Below are 10,920 nucleotides of genomic sequence, written 5' to 3' on the forward strand. Positions count from 1 at the left end.
CATATATACATATGTATGTGTGTGGCACGCATCACGCATATACTGTATACACACACACACATATATATATATATATATATATATATACAGTACAGGCCAAAAGTTTGGACACACCTTCTCATTCAATGCGTTTTCTTTATTTTCATGACTATTTACATTGTAGATTCTCACTGAAGGCATCAAAACTATAAATGAACACATGTGGAGTTATGTACTTAACAGAAAAAGGTGAAATAACTGAAAACATGTTTTATATTCTAGTTTCTTCAAAATAGCCACCCATTGCTCTGATTACTGCTTTGCACACTCTTGGCATTCTCTCGATGAGCTTCAAGAGGTAGTCACCTGAAATGGTTTTCCAACAGTCTTGAAGGAGTTCCCAGAGGTGTTTAGCACTTGTTGGCCCCTTTGCCTTCACTCTGCGGTCCAGCTCACCCCAAACCATCTCGATTGGGTTCAGGTCCGGTGACTGTGGAGGCCAGGTCATCTGCCGCAGCACTCCATCACTCTCCTTCTTGGTCAAATAGCCCTTACACAGCCTGGAGGTGTGTTTGGGGTCATTGTCCTGTTGAAAAATAAATGATCGTCCAACTAAACGCAAACCAGATGGGATGGCATGTCGCTGCAGGATGCTGTGGTAGCCATGCTGGTTCAGTGTGCCTTCAATTTTGAATAAATCCCCAACAGTGTCACCAGCAAAACACCCCCACACCATCACACCTCCTCCTCCATGCTTCACAGTGGGAACCAGGCATGTGGAATCCATCCGTTCACCTTTTCTGCGTCTCACAAAGACACGGCGGTTGGAACCAAAGATCTCAAATTTGGACTCATCAGACCAAAGCACAGATTTCCACTGGTCTAATGTCCATTCCTTGTGTTTCTTGGCCCAAACAAATCTCTTCTGCTTGTTGCCTCTCCTTAGCAGTGGTTTCCTAGCAGCTATTTGACCATGAAGGCCTGATTGGCGCAGTCTCCTCTTAACAGTTGTTCTAGAGATGGGTCTGCTGCTAGAACTCTGTGTGGCATTCATCTGGTCTCTGATCTGAGCTGCTGTTAACTTGCGATTTCTGAGGCTGGTGACTGGGATGAACTTATCCTCAGAAGCAGAGGTGACTCTTGGTCTTCCTTTCCTGGGTCGGTCCTCATGTGTGCCAGTTTCGTTGTAGCGCTTGATGGTTTTTGCGACCACTTGGGGACACATTTAAAGTTTTTGCAATTTTCCGGACTGACTGACCTTCATTTCTTAAAGTAATGATGGCCACTCGTTTTTCTTTAGTTAGCTGATTGGTTCTTGCCATAATATGAATTTTAACAGTTGTCCAATAGGGCTGTCGGCTGTGTATTAACCTGACTTCTGCACAACACAACTGATGGTCCCAACCCCATTGATAAAGCAAGAAATTCCACTAATTAACCCTGATAAGGCACACCTGTGAAGTGGAAACCATTTCAGGTGACTACCTCTTGAAGCTCATCGAGAGAATGCCAAGAGTGTGCAAAGCAGTAATCAGAGCAATGGGTGGCTATTTTGAAGAAACTAGAATATAAAACATGTTTTCAGTTATTTCACCTTTTTTTGTTAAGTACATAACTCCACGTGTTCATTCATAGTTTTGATGCCTTCAGTGAGAATCTACAATGTAAATAGTCATGGAAATAAAGAAAACGCATTGAATGAGAAGGTGTGTCCAAACTTTTGGCCTGTACTGTATATATATACATATACATATATATATACACATATATATTTATATATATATATATACACACATATATACACATACACATATATATACACACATATGTATACATATACATATGTACATATATACGTATATATACATATATATAGTTTTAAGTATATATTTTCTTCCCAACAGGCATTTTGACGGCAACCACAAGCTGGTCAGGTGGCGGATGGTCTTTCATGGTTGTGTGGATGGCTTCAGCCGGACTATTATATACTTATGGTGCTTGTTCAACAACAGAGCCTCAACCGTCTTGTCATTATTTCTAGACGGAGTACAGAACTTTGGCTTGCCTTTAAGGGTCAGACGTGATAATGGTATGAAAAATATAAATGTTGCCCATTTTATGTTGGAAAGAAGAGGATTGAACAGTGTTATTACAGGTGTATCAGTACACAACCAAAGGATTGAGAGACTATGAGCAGAACTCAATAGAGTTGTATCTAGACACTTTATAAATATCTTTAACTTCATGGAGGAACACGGTGTACTAGATTCACTGAATGAACTACATTTATTTTGTCTGCATTATGTTTATTTACCAAGGATTGAAAGAGCAGTAACAGAATTCATCAATCAGTGGAACAACCATGGCCCCTCTACACAAGGGGGGCAGACACCTCTTCAGCTGTGGCATTCAGGTGTCATTAATAATGCAGGAATCCATCCAGCTATAAACAGCATTTTTGATGCCGATAACTACTATGTCATTGATGAAGAAGGGCCATTACCTGAACTTCAAACCAATAATAATGTTGTAATTTCAGACATAGATGTAACCATTAATGAGACCACAATGAACATTATTCAACAAGTGAACCCACTTGAAAATGATGGGAACCATGGAATAGATGTGTTTTCTTCACTTCTGCACTTTCTTCAGTAAATAACATGGGAATAATGTTAAGGTTTGTTAAAATGTTTTCTTCACTTGTGCAGTGTATTCTGTGAATTAAAGTTTTGTTAAAACATTGTAAAACATTTTATGAAAAACAAATGAACATGTTATACAGAGCATATGTTCAGCTTAATTGTTTAAATTTTAATTGTCTAAACAAGTATATGTTAAAAGAAAGTTTGGTAAGAATATGAAACGTGCCGTTAAAGTAAATGTAAATATGTTTTAAAACATAGGTTGACTGAGTCAACTGAATTGTGGTGAAACTATATAAAATACATCAGTTATATTGCATACGGCATTCAGAAATGAAACCAATAACTCTCTTTCAGAAGACAACTAACAACTAACTTTCTTCAGAAAACAGACTGAGACAAGCAGAAAGGTAGAGACTGAGAAAGTGAGACACAGACTGAAGTTTTCAGAGCATGACATGTTTATGCCCTGCCAAACCCATATGTGTTTCCTAATGCAAAGTCAAACTTCTCCTTGAACAGTTGGTAAGACACATGTAGTGGCAACTTGATGCAGTTAACACATGTGTTGGCAAGAGGGAACATTGATGTAGAGAAGCCATCATCTCCTTTGTGAATGAACTGGACAGAAGGAGTTGGGGGAAAGCCGATAGGTGGTACCACAGATCCTCCAGTTGTGAAGGCCAATATCTTCTCTAGTTTGGATGGCCCTTCTTCTTCTGTAAAAACAAAAATATTATCAGTGGTAGTTGGTCCAATAAATGTGTATGTGAATCATCTCTAAAGCAATTAACATCAGCTGATACTGAATAAATTGTCCAGTAAGAGTATTTCACTTCTCAAAACCAAAGCGTCTAAAATCTGAAAGCCTCTTATAGCAATAAATTTATAAAAGGTCTTTCAACATTTGCAGGTTGCTTTGTGATAATGTTGAAAAAAAAGAATGATACTAAAAAAACAGATGCATCAGTTTATTTGACCATTAAACCATTAATTACCTTCTGCATCTTGGAGATAGTCCCTCCAGAAAGTAACAACCATCTCCTCAGCAGCTCTCTTGTTGCTCCCTTCTGGAGAGAGACGAATGCTGAAAAGATCATCCACCTGGTCAGCAGTGAGTGTTTTCGGCTCATAGCAGAACAGGGGTCGAAAGCTGTCTGGATGTCGTCGTATTTGGTCCAGAACCCCAAGAGTTTTCAGTCCTTCACAGAATCTGTACAAACAACACGGAATAACTGTACAATCCATAATTCACCTGTACACTGTCAAACTGTCTCTTGGTTTTATACAAACATAATAGATTTTGTGAAGCTAGTCTTACACCTTGTTGGTCAGTGGTTACAATTATTACTCCTTTTGAGATTGATCTGACTGTACAACTAACACTGAATACCTATGAAATGGACCTTGAACCCTGTGGATGACCTGAAATATGACAATGTCTTGTACCAGCAGATCCCTGTCTCTTATCGACCGCATAGGCCTCAGACATCCTGCATTGGCCAAGTAGTCAAGCAAAGGTGCATTTGACTTCTCAAGGTCCTCAAGGGTTGTACTTTCAGCCACCTAGTATCACAAGAAACAGCAAGATGGCTTGTTATGGAAGTTTCTTATTAGTCTTTTAACTTAGTAAGAACCCAGACACTAGTGGTCTGCATACTACAAAATGCCTAGAGGTCCCCTAACAGTTCATAGCAGTGCAGGTTTTTTTCCACACATTGCTACAATGTGATAAATAACAAGGAAAATATGCTTTGCTGTCGACACTTGTCCGTTGAATAGTGGTGGCATTCAAATTACAACATATGGAAAAACTGGGCTGATACTTCTTTTCAAAATGAAAAACAAGAGAACCTTTTAATAATAAACTAATTCTAATGCAGTATAAAATTTAAAAGCTGTCAACTGACCTTTTTGACTTTTTCCAAGAGTTCTGTGTCAGCTATGTCTTCTAGTTTTGGATTTGCTGAACCATTGACCAGAAGACAAAATACTGTTGGCGAGAGGAAGTTTGGTGGTGGACCACCATGCACCAAGCTCACTGCAATGGCTCTGCCAGCAATGTAGTACCAGTCCTCTCTTAGAGCTGCAAAACAATGGCATAAAAGGAAATATAATATTCATAAATACCACATTTCAGCAAACAAAAACTGGCTGTCAATTAAAGGCTGGGTCTCAAATGATGACCGGGGCCATGGTTGACACAAACAAATAAAAGCTAGATCTAAAACATGAGTGGAGAAGTGAGCTGCCATATAATATGCATGTCAAGGATGATGCACATTTCGAATAACTTAATCTAATAAATTTAGCAATATAATTTTGCTAAGTCCAGGGTGAAAAATACTGACTTTTCCTTTTCAGTGTGACTATCCAAATTCAGTAACTGTGGATGCATTTCTTAGCAAAACTGGATTGCATAGTACAATACATGTGCCACAAGATGACAGTAGCCAAATTTCAAGGGCCATATGGGAATGTTGCAAGTCAAAGTTTTCCACAACACATTCCTGCAAATGTTTCACAATAAAAGATGTATTAAGAGAAGGGTTTCAATCTGATGAAACTGTAGAGGGGTTTTAATTGAAAACAGAAAGTGCTGAGTTTGAATTTACCACATAATGCAGTAGGCAGATTAACGCTTCATACTAAAATATGACCAATTATGCTTAAAGCCCTGCCTCTAAAACAAGCCCACTTTATAAAAGCCTGGTACCTTCTACAGTTGAGGTAAGTAAAGGCCCCCATCACTATTTGAGGAAATACATTAAGACACGCTACTATATGAAACCATGGGATTTCCAGTATTATATTATATAAAATGTAAATCTGTTCAAAAGCTACAAGTAGCATGTCAAAATCACAATAAATTAAAATGGCTCACATTATGAATTTTTAGAAAAGCCAGGCATTACCAGTACTGTCAAGAGCCAAGTTCTTGCTGTTTTATTTTCCTTCAAACATGGGTGACCTGGCAATAGTCTCCATCAGCAGCCATAAGAATTCCCTTCTTGGTCCTCCTAAATCAACTCCTTCTTCATTTCTCCCCATGTCATCGGAGAATTTAACACAGATCATCAAGTGGGGTCATAGGATACCCTTCGGAAGCCCCGCATGGCTCCCTCCCATACAGCAGAGAGATTTATATTAAATTTGCACTGCCATTTTGTGCTAATTTTGTTTGACAGTTCCAGCAGTATCTCTTGGACCGGGACCTTTTCTGCACTATAAACACAAAATCAAAAATGAATGACCAGACAACAACTTGTATTTTGTGAAATTTTTGATGTAAGCAACCATTTAATCCAAAACATGGATGTGATAATGTAAGGGATATAGGATTCATATCAATTATGAGATCACATCATTCTCAAGCATTATCCTGATCTCTCAAGCTCACATACTATGTGTGTGCTACTCACATTTGACTCTCCATACTGGCAATTATGGCTTGGTTTAATTCCTCATCATCTGAAGAGTCAGGCGGAAGAGTAGCCACAAGTGTCAAATATGAAGCGTAGTCACCATCATGATCAGTTGTACCAGGTTTCCCATCATCTCTTGCAAGGCAGCCTCCATCATCACCACTGGTGCCAGGGTTCCCATCATCTCTTGCCAGGCAGCCTCCATCATCACCACTGGTGCCAGGGTTCCCATCATCTCTTGCAAGGCAGCCTCCATCATCACCACTGGTGCCAGGGTTCCAATCACCTTTTGCAAGACAGCCTCCATCATGACCACAACTGCTGATGGTGTGATTGGAACCATAGCTGTCTTCATGACCAGTACTAGTGCTAGGTTTGCCATCTCCATCATGACTTCTAGTACCAGGATACTCATTACTCCTCATTACTCTAAACCTGGTAGCAGCCCTGGTGGTGCCATTACTGCTCATGTCTGTGCGAATCTGAGGACCATCAACTTCAAAACAATCATTGCTGCCCTTAGTTGCACGCATGCTTAACGTTGATCTGGTAGTAATGGGAGAACAGTCATTTTCTTCTTCGGAGTCAATCTTAAACAGAAACAGAAAAATACATATTTCTTTTTTTTATTATTATATTTAGCACAATTTTTTGAAGTGGTAAAAAACAAACAAAATCCCAAACGTACTAAAAGGGTCCTTGATGGTCTTACATACAGGGCTTTGGTTTTAAAGACCTTGTGAATTAGCATCCCATTCAGCTCCTGACCACCCTGGAGCTTAGGGGACACCAGCTTATTGCCACAAGCCATGAGAAACTGGAGGCTAGAAAGAAGATGGGGATATTACAATAACAACAAAAGCTTTAGGCTATGTAGCACAACAGTGTGTTGTACATTCATTGTTAGTCATTGTCGTTACTGTGTGTGTAGGGGCGCCACTTTGGCTTCTTGCTCCAATTAACTGTGTGACTGAATCAAGTAGATTTTAAAACAAATGCTGAGCAAATGTTTGTAATAATCATGATTGCATTTTTTATAATAAAAAGAAAAATACATTATTAATATATGTTACAAAGTAAGTGGAAAAAAGAGGCATTTACCTGACATCGTCTTGAATGTGCTCACCAAAGCCATCCCTGATGCGTTCTAAAACAGTCTGGTGGTCCCAGTCCTTCCGGAATTCAACGGCACTGAGGATGTGTCCATGTTTGTGTAACCATGATTTTGGACCTTGTTTGCACACTACTCCCCATGATTGATTAGGGAGTAGTATTACATCCTTGTTTAAATGGTCATGCTGCTGTGTCCTGACTCTGAAATAAGAATGTAACAATCAGACCACATGAAAACAGCCAACACAATATAAGTCATACTGCTATAGGAAATACAATACAAAATACTAACCCCCACCCCCTATCAATATTATATCAGTAATGGGTAGTGGTTATCAATATCAGTTATATTTTACCCACTAATATTCATATTTAGGTCAAATATATTCATTTTAACCTATTTTATCACTTCAAGCCCTTAACACCCTTATTTACATGATTTCTCTCTGAGCCATAAATCTACTGTGAAAAACCATATTCTGTCCTTCCCTTTAACACAGACTCATTAGCTATTGTAGGCTGTGGACAGGGCATGGAAGGTCATAATTTGTCAACTGAGGCGTCAACCGAAAGGTCAGAGTTCAGCAGCCACCTTGAAATAGGACTGGTGTTTCTGAGTGATACAAATGTAATGTAAAAAGGGAATATATAATAAACAGCCATTCCTTTATGCTGAGACATACATGAAAAATAAGCAAAAACCAAAAAAGGGGGCATACATAAAAAGTATATTTATGTATAATCAGTATTTTTTTTACTAAAGTACTTGACTTAAAACTTCAAATGCTGATGAAGGATTTATTTAATCACAGCAGTAATATGCAGTGTATTATTGCTTCAGTGTGGGGCAGAAAATAACAGAGGATTTACAGACTGTAACAACAGACAACAGTAACAACAGTCAGTAACGTTAGTTTAAGACATGGCACTGTTCAAGTAAACAACCAATATGACCAAATAACAACATTAGATTATGCCTGGTGCAACAGCAGAGCAGAAATGACTTCTAACATAATGGAAGGGATGAAGAAACATTTAGTAAATGGAAGTTAGGCTTTGAAGAGAGATATACAGTAGACATTTGAATTGATAATCTTTTAGGTGAGCTTTAGTTACATTTCAGTGGATAAAATATGTTTAGCTGCAGCTACCCTCTCACACAGCAGTTACATTTACGTTACATTTATAACTTAGCTTCCTGCAGTGGTGCTCCTGCTGCTTCTCCAAAGTGACCCACATCTACTGTAAGATTTGTTTTCACTGTCTGCTTTCACACACCAGGTGAAGAACAGCTGATTTTATTACCTGCTGACGTACCACCACGTGACTCACATTCCCGCATGTTACCATAGCAACAACGCTACAACACTACAAACAATACCAGCTGGCACATGCACCTAATTCGACAGTGTACTTTTCTGGGCCCCCTGCAAGACATACGCCAAGTTTGCAGTAGATCTGAGACTCTTAGGACCCGCGGAAACTCTGTATCACTATAGTGAGGGCTCAATACCCCGCTTGTTTGTAGTGGAGGCACAAACGGCTAACTGTTTAGCTCACTACCATGTCATGTTGCGTTGCGTTGTGTTACGTTTCATTGGATTAAACAATAATTTAGAAAAAAAAAAATTAAATTTCTAATTACCTTTTCTTCCTCCTGATGTGCCTGATGTCCAAGAGCTGAAGCGCTGCGCTTGATAACGCGGCGCACACTCTCTCCGGACTGGAGCTGCAGTTGGCAGTGTCATGCTGCTGTGCTGTCCGGAGGGGAAAAGCGACGCTATGTGACTGCCCAGTGTGTTGCGGCTTGGAGTTGCAACAGTCGGCTGCTGCCCGACTGTTGTCTCATTTGACAAGGTTCTGATGGTCTCCGCTGAAGCCAGTACAGTGTGAAGTAAAGCTGCTGCCTCGGTTAGGCTACTTGCAGGCTGTTGGGCAGACATTAGTGTTGCGAACAACGTGGCTGACAATCTACACGTGAACCAGGCTGTGAAGTGGGCATTTTTGTTGACCGGAAAACCTTCCGGTTTAACTGAAACACCTTCCGGTTTGACTGAAATGTCTTCCGTTTTAAGTGAAAACCTCTCACACATTATAGTGAAATATATTCACATAATATACTGAAAACCTCTCACACATTATAGTGAAATATATTCACATAATATACTGAAATCCTCTCATTTGTGTGAGATAATAGAACACATAAAGCTTTTTTGTGGAAACTTTTTTCAGTGTTTCTACAAACCATGAATTTTATTTTCAGATATGGAGGCACTTCAGATTTGGAAAAACAGCAATTTTGCTAAAGCCTGGTATAATACATTTTTTTCTTGTTTTTATACAAGGTCAATGTTTTTCACAGGCATAAATAGGCTATATTTCATTGTTGTGGGAGACAATAAACAGTATAATTTCAGAGGGTGATTCCTGAAGGGGACATGAAAAAAACTGCCTTATTTTACATATTTTTTTAAAGTCGGTATGTCAGTAAAATAAATAATATTTCTCACATTAATGTGTCCTCCTCTGACTGTCACTGCCTGTTGCAGCAGGTAGAGAGAGGAGAGGCTGTTTACAACAACCTGTAGAATTTTAAAATTCACAGCAAACTCTGATGTGTTGTTGAACAAGTGGTTTGATAAATGACATATTGGCATTTTACTCATTAAGATTTTATTGCACTTACAGTTGTCATGTAATATAATAACATAAATTGTAACGCTAGTGATAGCAGTCTAGTTAGAAATTATTACAACTGTACATTGTGATTTATGTACATTGTGATTTAGTGCATAAAAGCAGTTACAACACAAATACAACACAACTCTGAGGAGCAACTGAACAGCTGGTTGGTCCCGACTTGCTCTGATGTCATGCACTGGCCTGGCAACAGTAACCTCACGAAACTGAGGCGGACGCAGTTTTCTGAACCTGCGTTGCTCTCCACCAACTGCAAAACCCAGGGCATTATGGGAAATGCCTGGCTCTCACCTAATCTAACAGCTGATTGGTTTAGATGTCTACTATATCACTCTACTATATGAAGTTTTATAGAAACTTCTCTATTTTGTTGAAGTAGAGTTATTTTAATTTTATGTGTCTGATTTTGAAGGTTGATTGTGTTAACAGAATACATGTTGTAGCAGTTAGTGATCAGTGACTAAATAAATCAGTTTTACAAATTGTAAACTGCCTACAATAGTTGTTGTCTAATATATATATTAACATTGCACTGATTTTAATATTGAAGTCTTTATCAACACCAAAACTTCTATGTCTGAAAGTGATGCGATTGTTAAAAACATGTGGACAGACGTGAAGCCCTGACAGTCTGAGTATCTGACAGATCAATAATATGATATAGCTTTTCTCCTCTTTCTTCTGTGTTTGACTATTAATGTTTTTAATGTATTGATGTGGTTTAGAGGGACAGGTCTGCTCAGCTCAGTTATACACAGCAGCAAAGTGATAAGATGATGATTTACATGAGAATTCATGTCACATTGACATTTAACCATGAATAGAAATCACAAATCACATGTAGAACACTTTAATGCCATTATTTAAACAACTGGAGAGACTGTGTACAAACTGATGTATGAGTCTGAGAACATTTTAATAAATCTGAGTTAGATCTAATGGGGTGTGAGTGTTTCTGCAACTTCCTGTAAGGCTGGTCCACACTCCATCTAACATAGCTGGCGGCGATAATACATGTCGAACGCAAACTGCTACCCATAATTAAACAAAAACACGAA

At 38.8% G+C, this 10,920-nt stretch overlaps 1 pseudogene across 1 annotated transcript; it reads right to left on the bottom strand.

Annotated features, from left to right (window-relative positions):
• Positions 1-2,270: 2,270 nt before the first annotated feature.
• On the bottom strand, positions 2,271-9,175 carry LOC117251104 (G2/M phase-specific E3 ubiquitin-protein ligase-like; annotated as a pseudogene). Its single transcript, XR_013493176.1, has 9 exons — positions 8,808-9,175; positions 7,151-7,363; positions 6,738-6,873; positions 6,047-6,639; positions 5,540-5,849; positions 4,535-4,710; positions 4,018-4,190; positions 3,623-3,837; positions 2,271-3,343 (listed from the first exon to the last, which is right to left on the bottom strand). The product of XR_013493176.1 is annotated as a G2/M phase-specific E3 ubiquitin-protein ligase-like (transcript).
• Between the last annotated feature and the right edge of the window lie 1,745 nt (positions 9,176-10,920).

Source organism: Epinephelus lanceolatus, chromosome 13, assembly GCF_041903045.1.
Source record: "Epinephelus lanceolatus isolate andai-2023 chromosome 13, ASM4190304v1, whole genome shotgun sequence".
NCBI classification, from domain to species: Eukaryota; Metazoa; Chordata; class Actinopteri; order Perciformes; family Serranidae; genus Epinephelus; species Epinephelus lanceolatus.